This window comes from Solenopsis invicta, chromosome 6 (genome assembly GCF_016802725.1).
Source record: "Solenopsis invicta isolate M01_SB chromosome 6, UNIL_Sinv_3.0, whole genome shotgun sequence".
Classification (NCBI taxonomy): Eukaryota; Metazoa; Arthropoda; class Insecta; order Hymenoptera; family Formicidae; genus Solenopsis; species Solenopsis invicta.
This window is the reverse complement of record NC_052669.1, coordinates 8,660,326-8,685,355: the sequence shown is the minus strand read 5'-3', so window position 1 is coordinate 8,685,355 and position 25,030 is coordinate 8,660,326. Positions and strand designations below refer to the sequence as shown.

General features: G+C 41.8%; 1 protein-coding gene across 5 annotated transcripts in view; it reads left to right on the top strand.

Moving 5' to 3' along the window:
- The window catches only part of LOC105196638 (zinc finger homeobox protein 4), a 233,682-nt gene that overhangs the window by 40,196 nt on the left and 168,456 nt on the right, over positions 1-25,030 (top strand). For all 5 annotated transcript variants that reach the window (XM_026135036.2, XM_039451061.1, XM_026135037.2 and 2 more), the window contains exon 2: positions 4,321-4,356. The gene's annotated coding sequence lies outside the window, so the exon portion shown is untranslated. The remainder of the gene's footprint in view (positions 1-4,320; positions 4,357-25,030) is intronic.

Genomic DNA, 25,030 nt, shown 5'->3' with positions numbered 1-25,030 from the left:
TGGAATGAGAAAGAAAGAGTTTCAAAGACGATGCTTCAGAATCACGATGATCCATGGATCAAATCTCTCCGAGATCCAGTTATCGTCTCGTTGATCTTAGAGACGTCGGATTCAAAAATTGCGAGAGAGGTTTCCAAGTTCAAGTAATCCCAGCTTCCACGCTCAGCTTTTACTCTTACGCGCGCGTGCGCACGCGTGATGTCACAGAGAACGTGCGAACAGGAAAACGAAGAAACAAAAGGGGAGATCGGAAATTCGCCCATCGGCGGAGTCGCCGACCTAATCCACTGGAGAAAAGATCTCCGAGGAGCACGCTTTGGTCGTCGGGCGGTTTGTCGGCGGTCGAACGACAAGCGTTCCCCAAACACAGAGGGACAAGGCCAACCCCCGGGGGTGGCAGGCAACAAGTGACCACAGAACAGACATACACGAACAACAGCCGTGAGCGCTTTTACTCCCCTCTCTTTCTCTTGCCTTTCTCTTTCTCCCTTTCTCTCTGTCTCTCTCTCTCTCTTTCTCTTTTCTACCTTCGTGGCTGTCGACCAGCCAGTCGTTCAGCAACAATCGATATATCGATCGTCCACGGAAACCCGACGTTATGTCGAGCACACGTGAGAGTAGAAACGTACGTACGTATGTCAGTGAGGAGGGAGAAGGGAACCGAAGGGCGACTGCGGATCGGTTGCCTTACGTGGGTTGCGGTAGGCCACGGACGTCCGTTCATCCGTCTTTCGTGCCCTTCGAAGGTTTTGCCATCGATAGCGAGCGTTTCCTATCCCGGAGAGCGAACTATGACTGCGCGTCGAAGGTGAAATATCGTGCTACGCGTAGTACGGAATGCGCTTTCAGTCCATCTCTGCCGCGCTTCCTTCATTTTCAAGATGCATATCATCATCTCTAAAAATTCAATCCTTGTAAATTTTTCCTCCGTAAGGTTTTAATACGCGACTTGATAATGGTGAGAAACTTTATCAGAATATTGTAAAATATGATATGTGCAATATATATATATGTGCAAACTTTAATAACTTAAATTAAATTTTGAAATCTTATATATCTAATATAAAAAATATTTACAACGTTTTGCATCTTTTCGTTTGCATTATATTTATATTATTTGATATTTAATTCTATCGTATATCATTATTAATTTTACTAATAGAACAGCCTTACATTTTAGCAGTATAATAACGAAATAAAAATTAAATTAAATTAAACATTAATTAAGAAATAATTATGTTATTCCAATTCACAATTCCTATTGTGATAATCGTCAACTCTAGAAATCGTCCAAACCCTTTCGCCTAAAGATAAACAAGTCAACTTCCATCGGCCTAATTCCATTCGAAGCAACGCAAGAATCTCACGCAAGATCCCCTTTTATCTTGTCTAACGAGAGATCCACGTTGCGTAAATTTCGGATACCAATCAAACAAAAGTATAAGCCGAGATAAAATAAAGCCGTCCAGAATGTGAAGAGAAAGAAAACGAGGCGGAGGTGGGATGGGATGGGATGGAGTGAGTCGGGCGGTGAAAGGGTCGAAAACCGGAAGTTCGTTAGCCGCGCGAACGGAGGAGACGCGGTGGTCGCTAGCTAAGGGAAAACACCGCCCCCGCAATGGTATTTCTTTCGGGTTTTACACGGCGGCGTCTCGACGTGGCAATGTTTTAGCGTATTGATCCGTTGGGGGTTTAGTCGAGTCGGTAGTAAGAGAGAAGCGGCTAGAGTACGGGGAGGAGGGTGGTCGCCGCCGCGCCGCACCACGGCGATGGTGGAGGAACGGTCAGCCGTGGGGTGTAGCTGCGAGCTGGCAGAGGGGTAAAAACTGGACGGCGGCACTTACTCGCTCATAATCACCCCCCGAACCACTCCAACCACCCTCGACACCCCGGCGTTAGTGCTTCGCTGCACTCCCGTCGACACACGTAACGGGTTTCGCGTTTATATGGGTCTGTGTATATATGCGGTGGTAAACACACCGATGGCGCCGGATACCCGACCCCCAACGTACGTGCGACGATTAGGAGCCGCATGCGAGCATTAGCTCCGAATAGTTACGTGCGTTCGGTCGGGTCCGAGTTTATGTCGGTCGGATCCCGAAATATAAAGCCAAAGTTGATTTTTCTAGGACAGAGAGGGTACGAAGATACGGCGCGCGGCGTGATTTCAAAATATCGCGTGAGATTGCATGTTTTCGGTAACGATATTAAATTTACTGCCGTTATATATGTATATTAAGATTCAATATCAATTCAATATTATCTTAATAACATTAAATATATGTACAATATATGTATATATTGATATATACCGAAGGTATATACGTTCCTGACTTTTTGATGGCTACATGAAAAATGATTGCACCAACATTTCTGACGACTAGAAAATGAAATTGAATGCTATTATAAGCGCAAGTTATGCCTTTATCTAAAATATATATCTAATTTTCTACAAATAGTCTTTCAATCTTCGCTTATAAATATTCATACCTTAATTTATTTTGTTCGGTTTTGTGCGAAGAGAATAATTCCAAGGATTTAGATGGATTCCTCATTTCATCGTTGCATGTTTCTAATATGTCCACGCCTATTTAAATATGTAAATTTCTCTGGTATCCTACGTAAAAATAAAAATGGGACGCCTGAAATAAAAGGAAAAAAAAAATTTCTCGTTTCCTAGCAAGGAAGAACACGGTTTTTATCTTAATAGCCTAATAGCTTTCCCTTTTCTCGTAGTAAAATTTAATGCAAGAGACCCTTCATAATAACGGGGATATAGCAGTGATACGGGGAATCATAATTAACCCCTCGAATCAACCTAGCCATTATCATCCCCTTTCTCGATAATATTGCTCGACAGAGCTTCGTGGGGAGCTCGCAGTTACACCTTGCTAAAGCTAAAAACCTCGCGATTCTATATAAAATAATCGTTCAGCTTCTTCGTCAATCTCGGCTAAGGCTCACCAACGCTCTCGCTCTGACTTTCGCTCAAACGTTCCTACACGCGATCTCGAATCTCGCGCTTCGATCTCGTCTCGGAATTGCATCGGCATCGCTGGCCGCGTTTGAATTTCTGGTCTCGCGAAATTCGCAAAATGGCGAGCGTTTCCTCGGGGCGAAGAGCAAACATAGGGCCGAGCGTCGTTTCGCGTCGACGTGCATATCTATTACTTAAAGAAAGGTAGCAATTCTTGGAAGAAGTTACGAGTTCGCGACTTCACCGACATCGACGTGGCGATGGCGACGCGAATCGATACAGGCCGCGCGTCCGGCGCTCAAGCAGAACGCTCGGCGGGGCCCTACAACCGAGGGAAGGAAAGAAAGAAAGAAAGTAAGCGAGAAAGAGACAAAGAGCCACCCTCGTCATGTATGCACACCCTTAAATAATTGCGGCTCGTTCGCGCAAATTATCCCCGGGGTTTCCGCGTCGACCAAAGTAAAATATAATAACACGTCCGGGGTACGTCGCGTCGCGCGTGCGTGCGTGCGTGCGTGCACGTAATGCGAGTGTGTCTTTCTCGCCTCGTCTGGGCGATTTGCTCTCGCGTACGGGCCTCGTTCCCGTGCGCTTCCACGTACGTAAATATACTCTAGGTGTCTCGGACACTCACGCGGAACACAAAGTGTGGACGTGCGTTCGAGTCCCCGAGCTATCGTAAAATTCCCGAGGGGTAGTAATAAGCTTTCGCGTCGCGATAACTCGCGCGTAAGAGCGCGAGTTGGCCGGCAAGGATTAGATGGTAGTAAAATTGACATAGGAGGCTCTCTAGATTATCACAGCTGTTGGCCTTACATGCCAATCGCGTCGTATACTCTGTGCAATCAAAACATTTTTTTTTTTTATTCATTCCATTTAATGACATAATATTCGATTATCATACGCGAAGCTGAAACAGCCTTTATTCGTTGTCAGCTTTACCACGAAACGTTAAACATTTTCAACATTTTGGATTTCTTTCTTTCTCTCCTTTTTTTTTATCATTAGAGGCAACTTGTATTCCATCTAATTCTTTGATATGACGTCGCGTGCGGGCAGCATGTTACGCGAAATCGTGTCGTGTTGAATTGTTTTTACCTCTTGGATCATTTCCCGGTGCCCTATCTTTGTTGGATCTGAGTTTTGTAAAACGTAACATTGAATTTGTCACGACCATTGCGCCCTTGTTTGAGACCGCCTAAGAGGGGTTATTCATAGCAATTGTTCACGTTTTACGATCCATTTGCGCGAAAAACAGAGGAAAGCCTCGTAATGCGATAACAGATACATTCGTCAAGGCATTAAAAATTTTTATTCTCATGTACATTGTTTATCTGTTTCAGAACGAGCTTCCAGTTCTATGCTGGCGAATTTATTCGGTGAGTCAGTCTTCCATGGTACTTGTGTAAAAAATTAACGTCGTTTGTGTTCGCCGATATTCGATTATGTGCAAAAATTATTCCAAGAATCGTTAGAAATTTAACGTGAAGTAAATGGGTAGAAATCTGTCATAAAACTACTTTGTACGTTAATAATTCTTGCATGAATCACATGCAAATCTCAATAGCAAATAAATGCGAGGAAAGTATTTTTAATCACATGCAAATCTTAATAGCAAATAAATGCGAGGAAAGTATTTTTAATTCCGAGATATATCTGCAATCGGACATACGAATGAGTCTTGCTTCAGGGTAATTTATTACTCGTTCACATTTTACATATCACTGTTTTCGAATAGCAACGCGTATTTTGCATCTCGCTGCATCCGGCAGTATCCGGCAGCGTTCAGCTTCCCGCGGAGCCTCCGACTTTCCACCGAAATTTCCTCTCAATGAGGAAAACGCGGAGGGGGGGAGAGGGAAAGCACGGTGTAAACTCGTACGTGTAACACACCCGAGGTGGTCGTTGGGACGCGCGCGATTACTTACTCTGCGCCGGCGAATTAACGACGAATCACCGATGGGAAAACCGGTTGCCGGTCGAATGAACGGCACGCAGCCTAACGACTTCTCTCCTCTGCTTCAACGGGCATTCCAACGGCACGAGTTCGCCCCGCGACGCGAATTAATGGAAACACGCCGCGGCATGCCGCGCGCGCGTATGCGCTGATAAAGCGGAACGCGCGCATCCTCTCCTGCGACTCTCTCTCGTCCCACCGTCGCGTTCCGTATTAAGTGATCCGCCGGCAAAATTCTCCCCTCTTTGGAAAAAATAACCCCCACGATATAAAATAGGAAGTACGCGAGAGACGCAGTAAAGATCAGAGATCTATAAATTATACAGTTACGTTTAATCTCATATGTAAAACATGATTACCATGTCAGGATCGGAATTTAAGTAATGTAATTACTATAACGGATCAGTTTAATTTCGATAGATAAATGTAGATGAAACAGAACATTTGTACACTTGAAATTATGAGGGTAAAGAAAAGAGCTAGGTCTGATGAATCTGATTAAATGTTATTGATTCGAAAGAATAGGAAGAGAGATTTTTAATATGCGATATTTTTTAAATATTTTAAGCGCATCGATATAAAGACACTATTAAAAGTGTCATGAAATTTAATGTATTTTTAAATTACACTTTAAATTTAATAAATTAAATTAGTACATTGCATTTAATGTATCACTAAATAAAAACCTCGTGCATGAAATTAGTGCACTTTTAGTGCACTTTCGATTACGTTAAATTTACATTAAATGTATGTACATACATTAAATGTTTTTTAATGTACCTGCTTGAAATTTGCTTTCGTTACTTTTCATTAAATTCTGCTGCCGATTTTTAACAGTGTATTGAATTTTCGAGCTTTAATCTTCACTAGCGCGTATTAGTTAATTTCGCTGTATTTCAGAGACAGCGAATTTCCGGTCGTATCAACTGTTACAACTCAGCGTTGAACAGAAACATGTGTTTCCACGTGTTATTTATGCATCCCCGCAGATCGATACGCATAGACGAGTTCGTTTGGAAAAACTCTGGCGAAACATTCGGAAATAAATTCATTCCAGCGACACAACATGTCCAGGTGAATTAATAGAATGCCCCGTCACGAGCGATTATTACGCGCTGATAGAACAGACGAACACGGCCCTCCTTACGCAGTCCGCCATCCATCGCGATGTGTTTCAGTGCGTTTGAAATTAAGCGATTCCGCATTCACGCATGAGCGCGATCGCCGCCGCCGCCGTCGCCGCGTGCATCGAGTTCGACCGCAGTTATTACGCGAGACAAGACGAAACGCGAGGGAGCGCGATGTAATCGATCGTAACTGTCTTCCTTTTTTGCAGCTAAATATTCCTTCCTGAATCGAACGGCCTTTCAGCATCCATAAATACTCGACTCGCGAGAGAGCTTTGTACACTCATTAATGAAATAAACTGACGCCTTCCCGTGTAATGCATATGCACATTCGTCCGTTATACCAATAACTTCATATTAGAATAACCGATTCTGCGACTTCAAAGTAACAGGAAACAAATCGCATACATATTCAAACGTAGGACATCTGGGTCGTATACTATTATAATTGAAAAGCTCTTCCACGAACCAATCAACTGATAGAGAATAATTTGTATATCGGAGAGCCCTTTCCCTCCCCCTCCCCCGCCCCTAAGAAAAAATGGCAAATGAAAACAAGAGAGTACGTAAAATTTGATCATGCAAATAATAATCTTCAATCATAGAGCTACGTGAACGAATTGCTTTAGAGACCATCGCGTTTGCTTGATCACGGCTTTAGGGATTTCCTCGCGATTTCGGGTAAAAATCAAGTCTCGCCGTCCTAAAGTGATGAGGGTTAATTGGATTTAGCTTATCAGATCCGAGCCAGGGACTTATTTACAGCCGATATTTCGCGAGTGGGCCGCTCGCGTATGTTCGTGACAATGTAGCAAATTAGGTTGCTCCGTCTTGCCTTTTATAACCCGACACGAGACTCCAACGGGGCATTCCAATGGCACGAGTTCGCCTTGCAACGCGAATTAATGAAAACAAGCCGCGGCATGCAGCGCGGTACGCGCGCTGACAAACCGGAACGTTTGCCGATCCGCATTCTCCGTCCCTCCGCGCCTTCCTCCGATGATTCCGGCGCGTTTGGATTAACCGATTTCGTGTTCACGCGCGCGGAAAAGTGTAAAGAGATAGAGACATGGCACCTAATGTCGCGTTAACATTTGTAACACGGCTCTTTCGCCGCGAATGCCGAGGATGTTTAAGTGTCCACGGCATTTCTGAAACGTTCCCTCGCGGGACACTCAACATTTCTTAACTATCTCGAGATCGTTTGGATAAAAAATAGCTAATTCATTTTATCGATTTTTATAGCAGTTATACTCTCGGGAGAATTCAGCATCGATTGCGATAATGCGATAAAGAAAAATTTATATTTCTTAATTTGTTCCGTAAAAATTTGAGATCCCGATCCCAACATTCTTACGTGGCAATTATTTGTAAATTTGCTCAAGTTAAGGTTGAATGGACTCACGAAAGAGAGACGGAGAAAGGTAACTAGCCTCCATTTTTTTAAACTGTATCGCTTCGCAAGTACATTACGCAGAATATGGGAATACGTCCCATCAACGAGACCTCGAAAAACAACGTTACGTCTGATTCGAATGGCTCTGAAATTAAAGCCTCTTCGTGTCGTTATCGCGATGGCGGTTAATTCATTGAATTGAATGAGAGAATTCGTCGCCTGTAGACGATTACAGCAGTCGTGATTGCCTCGTCGGCGCGGTTGCTTCTCGTTCGGCGTAAATGCCGTTTCTCGAATCAGGTTTAAAAATTCGTTCTCTCGCGGGCAATGGCAGTGACATCGTCGCGCGGTCTTGTATAAAGAGTTGACTTTACCTCAAATTGCCTAACGACTTCGCCTCCGATGAGCGTCCCAATGGCACGAGTTCACCCGGCGACAGAATAAATGGAAACACGACGGCACGCCGTATGCACTGATAAACCGGAACATCCGTTCAATGCACCGTTCTATTCACATGACTGCCTCAGCACATTCTGCACACATCAAACGATTTAATCCCGACACTCGAACGACTCGACATTAAAAAACCAAGACTCACCTTCTTCTCTGTAAATTTGCATGTCAAATGTACTTTTAATTATTTATGATTTATTAATAAATTTTAACGTAATAAGCTAAATTAGTTAGAATTCGAATAACTTTGTGCGTTACGATGTATAAGTTGAAAAGAAGATATTGGAGATGAATCTTGTGAAATTTTTTTTATTTTCTATGCAAATGTAATCTACGAAAAAATCTAAAAAAAAGAACAAGTTTCTGAATTCAGTCTGCGCATATCGAGTTATCGAGGATTTTTATTTAAAAATCCTTTCTTTTATCATTTTTCTTTTTTTTTAAAGGGACGGAATTCCTCGACTAAACGAATTTCGTATTTTATCAAGGTTCATAAAAATACAGGCGAATCGCGGACAAAGTTCGTCTTTGTCGTGCGAAGTGGCGTAAAAAAATTTTCTTTGCGTGTCCCGCGCGTGCACGAGCCTTTAGCGCCGTCGAAAAGTGTTTCCAGACCGTAAAGCGGCACCTTGCCGAGCGTTTTTCACGACTCAAATCGGTAAGATTGTAGCTCCTAACAAAACGCCAGGTACTCCCAACGTCATCGCGGACAGGCTAACGACTTCTCCGCTTGACTTTAATGGACATTCCACGGCGCGATTTTACTCGGCGATTTGAATTAATGGAAACATGCTGGCATCCCATTTGCACTGATAAAGCGGAACGTCCTCACAGATCTCTTCTTTTCTCTCTCTCTCTCTTTCTTTTTCCCCCTTTCTCCGTCTCGCTCTCACGTGCGCCACGTGCGTAGCTCTCTATCATCTTCGGTCGATTCCAAGCGCGTTTCACATCGCGTCACGATGCCAACGTATTAAGCGATTACAGCGTTAGCTTTGAGCGTAGGTTCAAGCTCGCGCGAGCGAGCGTGCATATTAATCGCGCGCGGATGGTCGCGCGCGAGCGCCCAAAGCGTATCCGCCGCGAATTCAGTTAAAGCGCGGAAATCGACGCGTGATTACAGCCGGGAAACAAACGATCACGGTGTAAAGTCCTGTGTAACGGTCTCGGATCGCTTGAGGTCGTCGTCATCGTCGTCGTCGTCGTCACCTTCCGAAGCATCTCGAAATAGAACGTTAGTTAAATTATCATGACGAGTAAAATTATTTCTTATTGTTTGCTTTAATATTTTGAGAAAATTTTTTTCGATATATTTTTTTCTAAGTTATCTACATGCAGGATCAGATTTCCGACACTACATATTGTCATTCAATTTTTATATATTTTCAACAATATGATATCGGATCATCAATCATATTCGCTGTTTAGATGTACCTAGACTGTAGTAAAATTTTAGAAAAATTTCACCGGACTAATTTATATTATAAAATTATAAAAATATAAATTTTTATCTCATAAAATAGTTTGATTAAATTATAATAAAATTCTTCATGTTATCTGACGTTTACCATAAATTTGGGAGTAAATTCTAAGAGAAAACTCTCTTCGTGTACGCGAATACATTGTTAAAAATGTCATAAAATTTAATGTATTTTTAAGTTACACATTAAATTTAATGTATCTATAACATCATGTGCATGAAATTTATTGCACTTTTGACAACATTAAATTTACATTAAATGTACATTAAATGTTTTTTAATGTACCTGCTTGAAATTTGCTTCCGTTATATTACATTAAATTCTGCTGTCGATTTTTAACAGTGTACATTCATAAGAAGTTAGGATTATAACGTTACACCGCTGTCGACTAGGATGCGCGACATTATTTATTAATACACAGTCAGTAGATCGAGAATGGTAATTCGCGATATCCGGAATGCAGACCGTGTCAAACCGCTCGAGAGTGGTCCTGATAACGATCGTTATGACGATTAATCTGGTGGCCATAGAAATCGCCAGAGGTGACGTGGCGACAAGGGCGGGCATAGCTCTGCCGCGCGTTAAATTATTTCTGACGCAAATTAACCGGCGGAGAGAGAGCGCGGATAAAAGCAACGCGCCTGCGTGCGGGCGAGAACGCAACGAGACAGTAGCGAAGGAGGGAGCGAGGCGCACCGGGAAGCGAAGAAGCTGAAGCGAGATGGACAGCGAGCGGTAATCCGACTCATGGTATTGTTTCACCGACGGAAGTCGCTCTTTTTATTATGAGACACTTCCGGCGCCGTGCGGGAGCACGTCGACGTTCCTGTTTACAAAATACACGCACCACGTGAATACACGCTTCCATGAACTCTGTGTTCTCGATGATTTTCAGATCAACGCTTTTTTTTTTTTATACCTAACAATTGTATCTTACTTGGCAATAAATTCAGGAGATAGTTACTAACATCCCATTTTTGACGCGCAATTATATTCAACTTAAGCGAATGCTTTACTCTATAACGTCATCATTTGCGTGTAATAAGTAATTAAAAATAGAATCCAGAGTCATCAAAAAATTTGCTGAAATAAGAGTTAAACATCTTAAGTTATGTTTACGTTTAGCAATATCAGAACACAAAATGTGGATCGGTTTCAGGACCAATTCGCCCGAAACGATCGTTCGATTTACGTGCGATCGGAAATATAAATGCGAGGCACGCAATCTTCCGCAAGGCAGCCGGTTGTCCCTCGTAATTAAGGGTTGACCACGTTAATTTTTACAGCTGAGGAAGAGGAGAGATGATGTAGAAGTAAAAGAGAATCGACGCACCGCGCCGCGTTGCGAAGCGTGCACGAGTGCGTTTCTGTCGCTTCGCTGGCCTAATTGCGCCCCACGAATTCCGGTAATTATCATAATTGCCCGGCGGCCCCGTCACGCCCGAATCGAGACTCGGTACGCTCTATAAGCACAGTCGTTTCGCGATGCGGTCGTACAGCCGGCAGGACTCCGTTTCTCGTTTTGTCCCCTCGGCGATGCGTCGCGCCGATGACGTCCGCATCGATTTCGTGTGTCTTTTGCGCCCGGCAATTTCTGAAATGAGAACATAATCGCCTCACAATCAGCTTGCCGGGGACGCGCAAAAACTGCTGTATAACACGCTTTACCACATCGAAGATACACAAATCGGATATCTTTCTGTACATTTTCTTAAGAAGCTTTTTTAGGTTAAAAAAGTGGAGGAAAATCACGTGATTTTTTTTATTCATACATATCTTTTAATGGGAGCTTTTGATATTGTTATTGATTATGTTTAAATTAACTCCAATAAAATTCAAAGTTATGTCAGAAAATTATTTAAAGAAAACAAAATTCAGGAGCGTCTATGAATTATAAACTTATTCTCAAAATTTAATCGAATTTTTATATTACGTGAAAAAGTTAGAGAACGTATTTAAAACTGTACGCGATGGAATTATTAACGCGCAACGAGAGGACGACTCGATCGGACAAAAGTATACAAATTTGCTGAACTCGTTTAAAGTACCGATCCACTGTCTGCTCCAATTGTATTTTATCATAAATGTTGGAGCGTGCAATTGAGCAATCAATAGCGTGACACTTTGTTACAATTGTTGCTGCCTAATAATTTTGTTCGCTTGAATTTTAAAACGTTGATTAAAACCTCAGGCGCCAGTTGCGAACGTTAGAGCGCCGACGAAAAAAGATATTCTCCATACTTTATTATTTTTCGGTTTGGCGCAATCGCGCGATTTGTATAATTTATCTCGGCGCTCAAGTCGCTCGACCAGATGACGCGCATCCGACGCCGGACGAAGTACAGGATTGGCATTTGACCCGGGAACGAAAATGCTCGGACGGCAAACGTGTTGGAATTAATTACTCGTGCGAGCGCTATTTGTACAGCGGAGAATCAAACGATTGATCAAACGTTGCTACGGAATCGATCAATCTATAATCTGTACGCGCGTTTTGCCGGGAGTTATAAATTTACACCGGCTATTAAAGGGATCTACCGAACCTTATCGTTCATTTATAACTGTCTGCTAACGTCTCATTAACCTCCCGCTTCCCGGAACAAAATGCGAAGGAGATAGAGTCACTGATCTCGAAATATCTGCGAAAGCTAAACAGGGCGAGAGGAGGGGGCAGAAAGACGAAGTAGAAATAGGGGAAGTAGCGGACGGACAACAGATTCGTTCTGGTTGAGAAATCCGAAATGCTTTCACGTAAACGTGGAGCGACCGGATGTCGCGATAATTAATTAGCAACGATAAAAAAAGAAGCAAGATTATAGGAGAGGGAGGGGGAGAAATATCAATCTTTCAAAAAATATCTGCAAGTATTTCAAGAATATCTCGAGAGATAAGTGGACTAGTGTATGGAAGCTTTGATGCGTCAAGAATACATGTACGTGCACCGTGCTTCTGTTCATATTGTTCTTTTTTTTTTTTTTTTTGTATTACAGACCGAACAACCGTGGTTCGTGATCGATGATACCTCATTCTCGCCAAAGCGAAGCGTCAGCTTGCCAACGTTAATTATCCCGGAAATTAATTACCGGCGACAAATGCACTTGCGATATTGTGGCCGGTATACCCTCGGAAGCACGTCCGACACGCCGGACACACCACATATCGAGCTGCTTTTCCGCAAAGACACATTATAAGTTTTTTCTCTGGGGTTAATTTCGCCGGCGATAGCGAAATCCTTTCCTTCCCTCCCCGCCGTCGCGCTTTCTCGCTCCTACCCTCGCTTCCTCGTCCTGCTCCGGCTTTTATTCCGGCACCCTCGTCCCACCCTCGGTCAGCACGAACTAAGAGCGGCTAAGAGTCGGTAGGAGCGTCTCTATGGTTAATTAAACGCATAGATCACCCCCTCTCTCGCAATCTCCGCCGACTCCCCCGCACTCACCCATCCTCCGACCGCCCACACCGGACTTCTTCTCTTTCTTCGGCAACCCCATGTACACACGCACACTTATTCCGTGTTATAAGCGCGCTGGCGCGCGCGTGCACGGTCTTTTGTAACGACGGGTAGCGTAAAGAAATTTCCCAACGAATTCTTCACATACGTAGCTGCTGGATATACGATTATTTGCGAGTGATGGTCACGTGTTGGTATGCGAAAGGTGCTTTTATCATTGAAAATAGTAAAATCTTTGAAGAAAATTTTCTTCGCTCGCATTACTCGTCTCGTTTTCTTGGTATGACAATTTAACTCATTTCAAAGAAAAATATCGGCAGATACAAATAGAATTAGTGAACGAGCTCTTTTCGTATTATAATTATAATTATAATTACTATTGTTTTCTTTTTACACGATCAATTACGTTAACTAAATTCCGAACCGTGTTCGTGGCGCGGTTTGTTTGCCGAACTGCTCCGTGAAGAGAGCACGTTTACGCTCCGGGCCCCTTTTTACGTGATTTCGCGAAGGAGATCGCACACTATGAACTTCCTTCTCCACGCCCACGTGATGTAAACGAAGAAGAAGAGGGAAAGCCCTCCGGTATATACCGGTTCCTTAAGAAGGCGTAACCTCGGCTTCAAACTACCGTCCACGCTCATTATCGTTTGTGCTGGTATCTCAGTCGTCGATTCGTCGCCTCTTCGACTGGATCGATCGATCGAACACCCCTCGTTACTTACTGATCATATAAGTATGGCGTACTTCACATATATGTATATGTATATACGTGCAAGCCTCCGCTTATCACGCTTAACAAGATAAAAGACAGTCGACTGAATGCTCCGATCAATTCTCGATATATTTATGAACAAATCATTAAAATCAATTTCAGGGACATATTTGTTAAATATGAGATTGCACAATAATTTAGATGTAATATTCAGCATGTAAATTTAATTGGAAGGATTGACTGGATTTTTTGGCAATCATTGCAAGAAAAAATTACGTGCTTTTTCTCAGAGAGAAATTTATTCTGTAAAGATCAGAATCACAAACAAAAAATTAAGTAGTAAGCCGTCTTTCTAAACCATTAATAGTCTCGCGTGTTGTCATCACAATTTTTTTTTTTTAAATTTCAATTTTTATTTTCCTTAACCAAAGTATAATAATATTCAAAATCGCTATTAGAACAATACTGGATGTCGAATATATTTAATATTACAACTGGAATAAGGACCAATTACGTTCCTGTATCCAAGGAGTGCGATGATAGTGTTGGTAGCGATACACACGTACACATGCAAGAAAACCCGTAGGAAACGAAGGAGGAAAAGAAGGCTGCGGCGAAGGAGGGAGAGCAGAGGATATTCTTATGAATCGATGAAAGAACCGCGAGCATGCGCGCCGGAATCTTAATAACTCATGCGATACCATCCCCTAGCACCCGCCCGCCCAGTCCCGCCGTCCTGTTATCCAACCGCCCCTACGTTATCAGGCGTCCCCCGCCCGCCCTGTTGCCCGCGGCAGAATATGCCGTCGTAACATGCAGGGGTGGCGTAAACACGAGAGCCGGGCATTCTTTTCGTACTTTCGCGAATATTTCGTCACCGATCGCTCCAGTCTCGATGCGTCATACGCATGAGACGTGTCGTCAGAAATCTTCGAGTATTTCCTGAGGTGACACTCGAGAAGGCATCTCGCCCACGAAAGGATTTTTTTTCATGAAGACACACGATGGAAGACGGATAAACAGTGTGGCTTTTGATCTTCGCATTGAATTAATCAACCCACTCTTTTGATGAGGTACTTAATGAAATCGAACAATGACGATGTGCATGAATAAAATTATAGAGTAAGGACACCATGTCCTCAATCTTATTTTACTCTTAAAATAAAAAATTATATTTTTATTTATAGAGAAATATCGAACAGCTATAAAATATTTAACAGTTACCATAAATCATAAAGAAAATTTATATATGATTTTGTTCCATTTTATTACCTCATATTGTGTACCTCATATTTTTTTTTACTTTTAATTAAATGAAATAATTTGAGCAATTCATAATATATAATACTGTAAGTTGCAAAGTAGTTCTCAAAATACTCTTCATCCATTTTGAAGGTATTGTAAGAATAGTATAGAAAAAATAATTTACACTTGTACATCGCAATATAAATAACAAATTATAATTAATATTCTGCACATACGTTTTACCTTCTCTACATATGTTGAATCACGACATTTTTGAGTTTTTATTTTACTTTTACAAGTTCAAAAAATGAACTCTTACACACTTCAATGACTCTTACACACACACATATATTTTAACATTTCTAGAAAATATTTGTATAAACCTATCTTTACGTATTCTGAAGGTGCACATTTAATATGCAATTTTATCAACAATTTTTAAGAGCATTATGTAATTTTTTAATTAACTCGATTATGTGAGACGGTGAATAAAAAAAAGCTTTGCTCTAGAGAAATTTCTTCTCTCGGATGAAAGAGCTGGCAATAGCAAGGATATACATATACAGAATAAAGGAAGAGAATCCCGCGCTTCGCGTCGCTCGAAGGAGACAGAAGGAGACATGCCGGGCATCTCGCGCTCGTATATCCAAGAGCTGAGCGGCGTAGGGAAGCGCGAGGGGAAGCACGCGAACAAATTAGCCCTCTATCTGAAACAACTTCTCGGAATAGCCGTTACTCACACGGACGAGGGATCAGGTCCATATTGCCGGGCCGAAACGAAACGGCCGGGCCGAGAGAGCGCCGTGCGAGGAGTCGAAAGCTGGAGGATGCCGGAGGTGGCGGAGCGAAGGAGCGAAGGCGAACGCGCCGAGGAAGGAAATAAAAAAGTCTCGGCGTACGAGGCATTTCGAATTTTCAGCTCGGGCTTCAGCGGGGAGGGCCGCGGGGGCGGCGGGTCCTGGTGTATCTGGTCAATTCGTGGATAAGCGGGTCGTTCGAACGGTGTTGAACAGGAGTGAATATTTATATATACGCAGGTCCCTGCCTTCGCACCTTTTTTGCCGTTGTCGTTGTCGTCGTCGTCGTCGCCTTGCCTCGCGTTTCCACCTTCGGGCTTCGCCAGCGGTATCTTCTTGATTACCCGGTCCTAATTAATTCCTCAGGCTTTATCTTTATTTTTACCACGCCACGCAGCCGCCAACCACGCGGCGGCTGGACAGACCGATCATTCCTTCGAGCTAAGGTGGGAAGAGGGATGACGGTCGCGAATCACACAGGGGAAGGAGGGAAACGGGTATGGTCATCGACTCCATCAGGAACGTCCTGAAGATACGATGGGCCACTGCCGTTATTTTACAAGCGATTGCGCGAGAAATATTACTTGTTGATTACGATCGTATCATTTGTTGTAAATTTCCTTGCTCTTTTACGATGGGTATACATGTTTCCGTTTGCATCAATCATCTGCACAGCCTCAAATCGCTTTAAGTAATAAGCTATCAGTTTTTAAAATTGATATTTTTTTAATGTTTATAAAATATCTTTTAAAATAATCAGTATTGTGATTGTTACTTTGATTATTAACGATAACGCCAAATTGAAGTAACGTCTTCGTCGATATTAATTTGAACTGTAATTTTATCTTTTCACAAAGTAAAACACCGGATTGCAAGATTGATTTCAAGTAAACCGTGTAGGCGTACGAAATTGCAACCAGATTTTTCTCGGTAATCTAAGCACGCTCCTTCACTTTTTCCTTCAGTCTCGTAGGCGTCGCGTCGTCGGTGACGTCATAAAGAGAGGTAGGTCACGGCCAAGCGTCCAACTTCGGCAAGCCGTTTGGTGCGCGCTATGGCTGTAAAATGCAAGTCGAACATGCACGTGTCGTACTGCGCGGGAACGTCACACACGTGAATTCCAGCCGGCAATAATAGTTATTCTACTAACCGAAGTAATTCGCGAAATAACAAGTGCGTTTCATCAACCGACTGATCAATTGGCACTGAAGGTTCTTCAATCAACCGTTAATGGATAATGTATGGTCAATTTTCTCCGGACGCGATAAACGCAATATTTGCACCAGATAATAACTATTTTTATTTCGATCGAGATTAGCTCTCCTGCAATTGATCGAATGCATAGCGGCTGAGCTACATATCTCGCAGCGAGATCAAGCGCCATTTATTTCGTTCGTTCATAAATCTCGGTGAAATTTGCCGATATCCTTATTACGAAGTATGGAGCAATGCCTGAAATACCTCCCGGCAAAGAAGTAATCTTTAGCGGTTAACGAGGACGTTAATATTGACGGTACGATCTTCTTGATGAGCGTGGTAACGAGATGTAGCCGCGTGTCTCTACGCCGGGACGTATCACTTTTAAGCGCCGGAAATGAGTTATTAGCCGTTGCGCGGCGTGTACTCAATTGTCCTGATTTGGAAACCTCTGATCCGGCCCTCCTCCCGACAGACAAATTTAAGTCACCGCGTTTCCGTGCTGCTGCTCATTACTGTCAGCAACAAGCTTCCATAGCGAGGACTGTCCGATAAGGTAACATCATGTTCGAATTGAATCACCGACGCAATCGACAAGACTGTCTTTGCTTCAAAATTATCTCTCGCGTAATCGACTATTCGAAATACTTTTTTGTCAGTTTAACGGTTTTACAAACTGTTATACTGAATAATAACTTTATTAGACCACAGAACAAATATTTTAGGACATTGATATTCAAGAAAATAATTTTTATCTCGATTTATAATGATTATCTTTTGAGATGATTTGATTATATCTTTTGGTAATATCGCTCACACGTATCATTCAATATATATTCCGCGCATTCCACAATTATTTTATCGTCAAAATCCTCGAAGCGGCCCTGCAGTTTTCAAATTTACCGAGGCGCTCGACTCTTAATTATCATAACGAGCACGTAAATTAGCCGCCAACCTGCCAGCGGCGGTGCTTTAAATTAGATTTTAATTAATTTACACGGTTACGATCGCGCGCTTTTATCAGATCCGCACGGTACAACGACGCACTTGAAATTCCGAGGACGAGGGCACTTTACGGCGCCCTAACGAAGCCACCTGCCTAACAGTTCTGTCCACTCTGTTAATTTTAATCGGGTGAGACGCTTTCTCGCGAATTAGGGGGAGGGGAGAGGCAGAGAGACAGAGACAGAATGAGAGCAAGGGAGAAGGAGAAAAGGTTCGTGGGATGTGGAAAGGCGAGAAAAGAGTTGCTGCTCGGTGCTACGCGCTCGTAAAAGACCTCCGCATCGAAGTGTCGTCGTACTGGCGGAGTCGCTTGGGAACGCCGAGCACGATCAAATGAATCAACAGAGACAATTAATAGCCCGGCAACGGCCTTGGAGAAGCGTCGGGACGCCGCCACCCCCGCCGGCGGGTGTGAGAACAACAGATCTATCTATATGTACTGAACATACATCCTAAGGGAAACGCGAAAGGGAAAGGGTCGGCGTCTTAATCGGCGCGATTTAATCTGCATGCAATAATGTATACCGACTACGCACTACGAATAACATAGGAATTAAATTCGAGGGTAAGGTCGAAGAATTGGAAAACCGTTTACAAATAAAGAGATTTAAGGATATAGAGCACTATTCTACACTCTACAGTATACGGGAGATGCTGTCAGGTTGTTTAGAGAAATTCACATGTTAAAATACAATAATACTTGAAAGTTTAGTTATATATATATAAATGAAATTTACCTTGAAATTTTACACATAAACATTGCAAGTTCTAGCGCAAGTAGAATTTACATAGACTTATTTCAAGATGTAACCCATTTTAGAAAATATAGGAGCAAAGATATGTGCTGTGTCTTTTAGACTACTCGAGACTGCCGTACTGGAATTTTGTGTCACAATTCCTATCTAGCTCGAGGGATCATGGACGATGAACTAATGACGCGTTGCTACGAATGATTCTGACGAACCAATCCCAAAAGTCGAAAAATACATAAGTCACCTTTTAGAATATAATAGGAAATTTCTATTCGTTTTTGTCATATTGTATTATTCTCTTAGGCTCGGTTTTTGGCTATCTGATTAACTGATGGTTAAATATTACCTGATGGTTCACCCAATGGGCTGCATCTATGATGATGCCATAGGTGAAGCTAGCTAAAACTTCTAGTCTAACCATAAGTTAAGTAGATAACCGTACCTTAATGGTCAGAACATATGTACGTATAATACAACGATTCGCATATTCTTTCTAACGCCTTCGTATGCACAACGAAAAAAATATGCCCACAATTAATGTTTAAAAGATTATTGAAATTTTATTAAAGAATTTTTCTGAAAAAAGAAAATTTTAGATTTTGCGCAAAGTCTTTTACAGTTTCTTCCAGATTGATATGTAATCTTCAAAAAAAGCAACGATATTTAAGGTTCTTTTATTTTCAACGTTAACTGTATGCCATTCTTTATGCGCATAGTATACGTTGTTTTCGAAAAAAATGACGATATGACTCGAAGAATGAAGGGCAATTGATAACTAATCGTAAACTCTGGAAAAGTCAGTGTGCCGCCAGTGCACGGACAACAAATTTATCTATCTGCAGTAAATAAACTGCTGCGAAGTCGAATAGCGGGATATTTATCAACGCATCGACGAAGTTTCGCTTGTATCGCTCAGCAGCTTAAACTTGATAAGCTTTTTTAATTGATAAGATCGAAGTACATATTGAAATTCTTCTTTTCGCATAAATAGATCTCTTACATTTATTTTGTATGTTTGATTTCGTACGTAAAAACATGCTTCGTATGTAAAAACACGTAGCACAGGCTTAGTTAAAATAATTTATCTTTGCTGTGACAAAAAGTATTCGAACGGAATTGAACGTTAGTGATATCGTTGTCAAGACTTCCGTTGTAAAAGAGAAGCACTTGATACACAAATTCGCAAATCCGTGAACGTCGACGGGCCATGGAAGGGAAAATCTCTGCTCATTTAACCAACCCAAGGGTTCAACCCTTCCGACGTTTCCACCCTCCGACAATATTTAATGCATGTTTTAAGCGTAATTAAATGGCAGAGGGTTTACCGTCTGCGACCACGGCCGCCCTCCCACGCAAATTATCGCATTTAACTCCCTCCTCGTCAACCACCCCCCCCCCTATCTTTCTCCTTCGCCCCGATCTCTCATCGGCTGTCCGCCGCCACTGCGACGGCATTTGAGGGCGGCTTCGCCAGTCATAATGTACTTTTCATTAGCTCCGCACCCCTTTCGCGGCGCACATTCAACCCTGGAATATTCATCGCCTCTCACAACCCTTTCTCTTAGAAAGTTCAGCACGCGCACTTTGCAGCACTCCCACGAAACACTCAACAGGTTTTAATTACCATCAACGTCTCATCGACAAATTAACTACAAGTGATTGTGAAATGTAATTTTTTCTAAGCCAATGAAAGTATTCTGCGATCGAAAATTAATTTAGAATATTTATGGAAAAATCGCGGAAAAATTTCTATTAATACTGAGTTTTAAAGTTATATTTACACTTTCATTATTGGCACATAGAAATCATCATTTGTCTGATCTAGAGAAACCGCAAATCGTTGTGTTTTCTAATCGTTAGAAGAACAAGTGACAGGAAAATTTCACAGAAGCGATAGTTAGCCGAATTACACTCTTTGACAAAAAGTGACAAGTTTATTTAAAATAAAAGTTTCACCCTTTATAATGACCACAGAAAAATTATTACACGATTTTTTTCACAAAGTTATAACATTTCCAAGATCGAAAGTCTAGACCTGCGTAACTTTTTTTTGTCAAAGAGATATTTCTCAATTTTTACGATTTGTGCCTCGGAATTATTCAATTGTGTGATAATTGATTGTTCGACTCTCTGCTAGCTAAGTACGGATCCTAACATAAAATTCAACAGTTCTAAACAGTCTCAGGTAGAGTTCTGTAGAAGTCTTCTGTCGTAATTATTATCGACATCGAACCTTTCCTTCAAGATTCCATATAGTCATTAATATATCTAACGAAGTTTTATTTAAGTATTATATATTCTAATTCTGCGTGTAAGCTCGTCTTGTCAACGTCCATTATTGTTTTTATTTCTAACAATTTACATCAAAAATATTAAATTTATTATATTCTTCAATTCCGCGCCGACACTCTGTTGCATCACCCTCCTGGTCCTCACGGAGCGGGCCTCCAAAGCCAAGAATAACCCTTGCTTTGCATCTCACCTGTTGCTCGCACCAACCCTCGACACCCCCGATGGCGCTTCATCGGGGGTGGCTAATTAAAGAGTCAGACGACGGCTGGTTTCGCGGCAGCTTAATACCCGGCACCTTCCACCCTTCGAGCGGCGGTTTCGCAACCCCTCTCCTCGCTTTCTCTCTACTCATCTGGGATGGGACACGGACCGCCACATCCACCCTCCACCCCCTCGTCCTCTCGGTCTTCGTTCCTCTCGGTTTCACGGGCTTGGAATTAATTAGCAACTCCGGTTAAACAGGGGACGGACGACGCCGCGGCGACTCATTTAGGGGATGTTTATTTTAACTTCAGTTTCCCACAGCGCGCGGTCTTCCGGTCTTATCCGGGCTGTGGTCCCGGAGGCTGGTGACTTTTTTATTACTTAATTAACTTCCTACCCCGACTTCTTTTCTCCTACGCTACCGTTTCTCCAGCCACAACACGACCGTCGCTCTTCTCTCCGCACCATTTTCTGTCACTCCCTTCTGTTTCCCTTAACATTGTTTTTTATGCAATAACCTCCTTTAACCCGCTTGGAATCTTTCTAAGAAAAGACTTATCTACGCACCGCGTAAATATTGTAAATCAAAAATATTATAAATTAAAAGTTAATAATAAAATACGACTAATAAATTTTTTTTCAAAACAAAATCTGTTTGAACAACTTTTTAGATATATCAACGTTTAAATTGCTGCAAAGAACAGGTTCCTTTAAGAGATGAGCGCAGTGAAACTTGACACGAATCTTATCTCATACACGAAACATCTCGTGTATAATTAACAGTGTAATCAAATTGTTCTACAGCGATAATTAAAGATCCCGCATGCTCGGGAAACGAATTAAACATCGATCATGATCGCGCAGCTCGTCGGAGCCGATCCTCGGGGAATCACACATGCTCGCTTTTCGACGAGCTATCTCTCTCCCTCTCTCAATCTTTTTCTCCTCTTCGGCGCAGTTCAGCCGCAATTATTTCCTCGTTATTTTTCACCGTGCGAGCGACTCGCGACCCGCTGTCTAATTATCGCCGTGAAGATAATCATCCCGATGGACCATCCGCCTCCCTGCCGCCGCCGCCGCCACCACCACCACCACCGCCGCTGCCACAGTCGCCGCCGCTGCCGCCATCGCTGGGCGGCCGGCTCGTCTTCGAGAAGAGAGCCCCGGAGAGAACCCTGTAATTATAATACCAGCGTCGAATGCGAGTCCCGGGCACGATGGCGGTGGTGCGAGCGAGAGGCAGAGAGGACGCGAATCGTTTCTCGCGAAATTGCTTACGGCTCTCCGCATTTCTGCACGTGAAATCCTTGCAACGCAACGCGTGGCCGGGCCAAGCATGCCGGTTGGGGCCGGGAACGCTCGCTTGCGTGCCGCGGCACTGAGGACACAGCAAATTAGGTGTTAGAGAGCCGCGAATTTACGAGGTGACTTTTTTACGTGCGCGCAAAGTCCCGCCGAGAGTAGCAGGCTACGAATCTCTCACCAATAGCACGGTGAGTCTCGCAGGGCGATGGACGTTCGACCTTTTCTCTCTTTTCTACGTTTTCGTAAAGAGTGTATTCCTAGAATATAATTAAGGGGCTAACGCAAATCTTCAAAAAAGAAATGAATTTAGCAAGAGTCTCATTAGCCTGCTAGATTTGTTTTATTCTGTTTGGTTTTATTCTTACAAAAATCTTTATTGCTCTAATTATACTCGAGATAATAATGATAAATATTATTCTATAAAATCACGTGCGATTTATCTCCGATCCATGGTGATCTTACTTTTGGAGAAAGTGGAGATTAGATGCTAAGTAAAATAAAGTTACTAAAATGGCCTTAGTCTACTTTAAGAGAAAAATGCCTTAATATAAGGGAGTAGCCATAAATCAATTAATTCGAATAAACGTCGTTGATGTATTAAAATCGTTTAAGCAAAGCACGATTAACGAGGGGTTTATCAGTAAGGCTTTTAACTTTCATGATACCGAGACCGGAAGCCAACCTAATTAATTTCGCCCGTAGAAAAGAATCCCCTTCTCCAAGGGTTGGCTAAACAATTAAAAGAAGACTTCGCGTAGGAAGGTGACGAAGAAGAAAAAGGAAGCGTAAGAGGTTGCTAGGGGGGAAGAGGGGATCGAGATTATTTCGTTATATCTCGCGGCGAGCTGGGTCGTCCGACAATTAGCTGTCCTATAATTATCTCCCTTGGTCTTATTAGTTCATTTCACTCGAAGCACTGTTTGCGTTGATTAGGGAACAAAATAATATCCGTTAACAAAGTAGAATATCTTGCCATTTATCTTATTGATATTCCAACAGATCGCGTAAATATAAAAATGTTTATTTATAAACCATTTGATAAATATATTTATAAATGTAAAACGAACGTAACGAGACAACTTATCGACCGAAAGGGAATACATATCCGAGAAAAGCAACAAATAAAAAATATTTCGGTAAGATGAAATATTCATCTTAACACTCCATCTAACCCAAGAATCTTCTGATTTCTCATACTGTGTCAGTCTTCCCAAAATTTAAAAAAATGAAAAAAATGTCAGGGATCTAGGTTCAAGGTAAATAATCACAATGCTTTTCTAAATAATGATTTACACAATTCTTTAAAAGGACATCCTTCCTCCCTTCCTCCCTTATTACATTTTATTCGTGAAACCTTTTTCTTAATTATCTCTAAGAAATTTCCTTAACAATTCGAAATATATTTTAACAATGATGAGACATGAGAATTTCGAACTAGTCCTGTTTTGTTTTTTTGCATCCCTTCACGGTCCAAAGATCATAATTCTCTATAAGACTCCCATCACTAGTTAGAAATATTATTTTTCACATTTAACAAAAATTATTGCGTGACTAACTCCTGTGGTGTTCTTGTTGTAATCTCAGGTCGCTGTAGTTAAGCACTTAACAGCCATTCTTAATTCTCATCTTTTCTTCTTTTCCTGGTATTAGTCCTTTTCGCAATCTTATATGACACAGTTTTACAATGGTCACTCTGGAAATCCTCATTGATAGGCAAAAAAGGAAACACCCATGGAAAGAATTGGGACTTATATTCATGGGTGTCTGTGTGGTACGTACCATAGTATGTATCCATGAGCACCTTTTTCAGAGACATCTCAAAATATTTCAACTAAAAAGTGAAATGTTTCATAAAAATTACGAAATGTATTTAACATTTCTAGGACAGGTGCTCTGGAATAGCAACAATCCGCAATTTTTGTATTTGAAATCTGTATACCCCTACGTATAGAGCACAAAAAATGTTATAGAGGAAGAGAAAGATAAATAGAATTAAAATCTCAATAAAATTGTATATTTAGTCTTCTCTTTAATATTTTCAATTTATTTTTCTCTGTATTTAATCTTCGTGATGTAACTTTGAGAAATGTTTTACTGTTTTTATCTTTGACAGTATTTTATTAATGTTTATACGCTTCTGTAAATTTATATATACCGGATTATAGAAGTGTCTCCCCTCTCGTTCCGTATTTATATTATTGATTTTCCTGATCGTTATGAAAAAAGATTGATTAATGAAAAAATTATTGGCTGTGAGTGAAAATGAGAAAAAATCATTTTGAGTTGTCATTCAATTTTTATCTCACGGACAATTGTTGTATTCTACACGCGATCCGCGCAACGAGTCATAATATAATAGAAGAATTTTTTCATTTTAATAATAATTTTTTTTTTACTTAATATTTTTCTTACTTTCCATACTCCTATTATCATCACATTACGGGATCTTTTGCAAGCTATCTACACTGAGCAGAGAGTTAACTTTCCCACACAGCGCGCGTATCAACTCGTCGGTCTCGCGGCACGTATTTATCACTTTAATTCTCGACGCTAGGTCGAATTTCGCGGTGTCGCTTAACAATTAGCGCCGATACATCAAGTCCCGCGCATGCCATTAATCTTCATCAATGGCATCAGCATTCCTTCCTCTCTCGATACGTCCGTAACTTGCCGTGCAGGTTG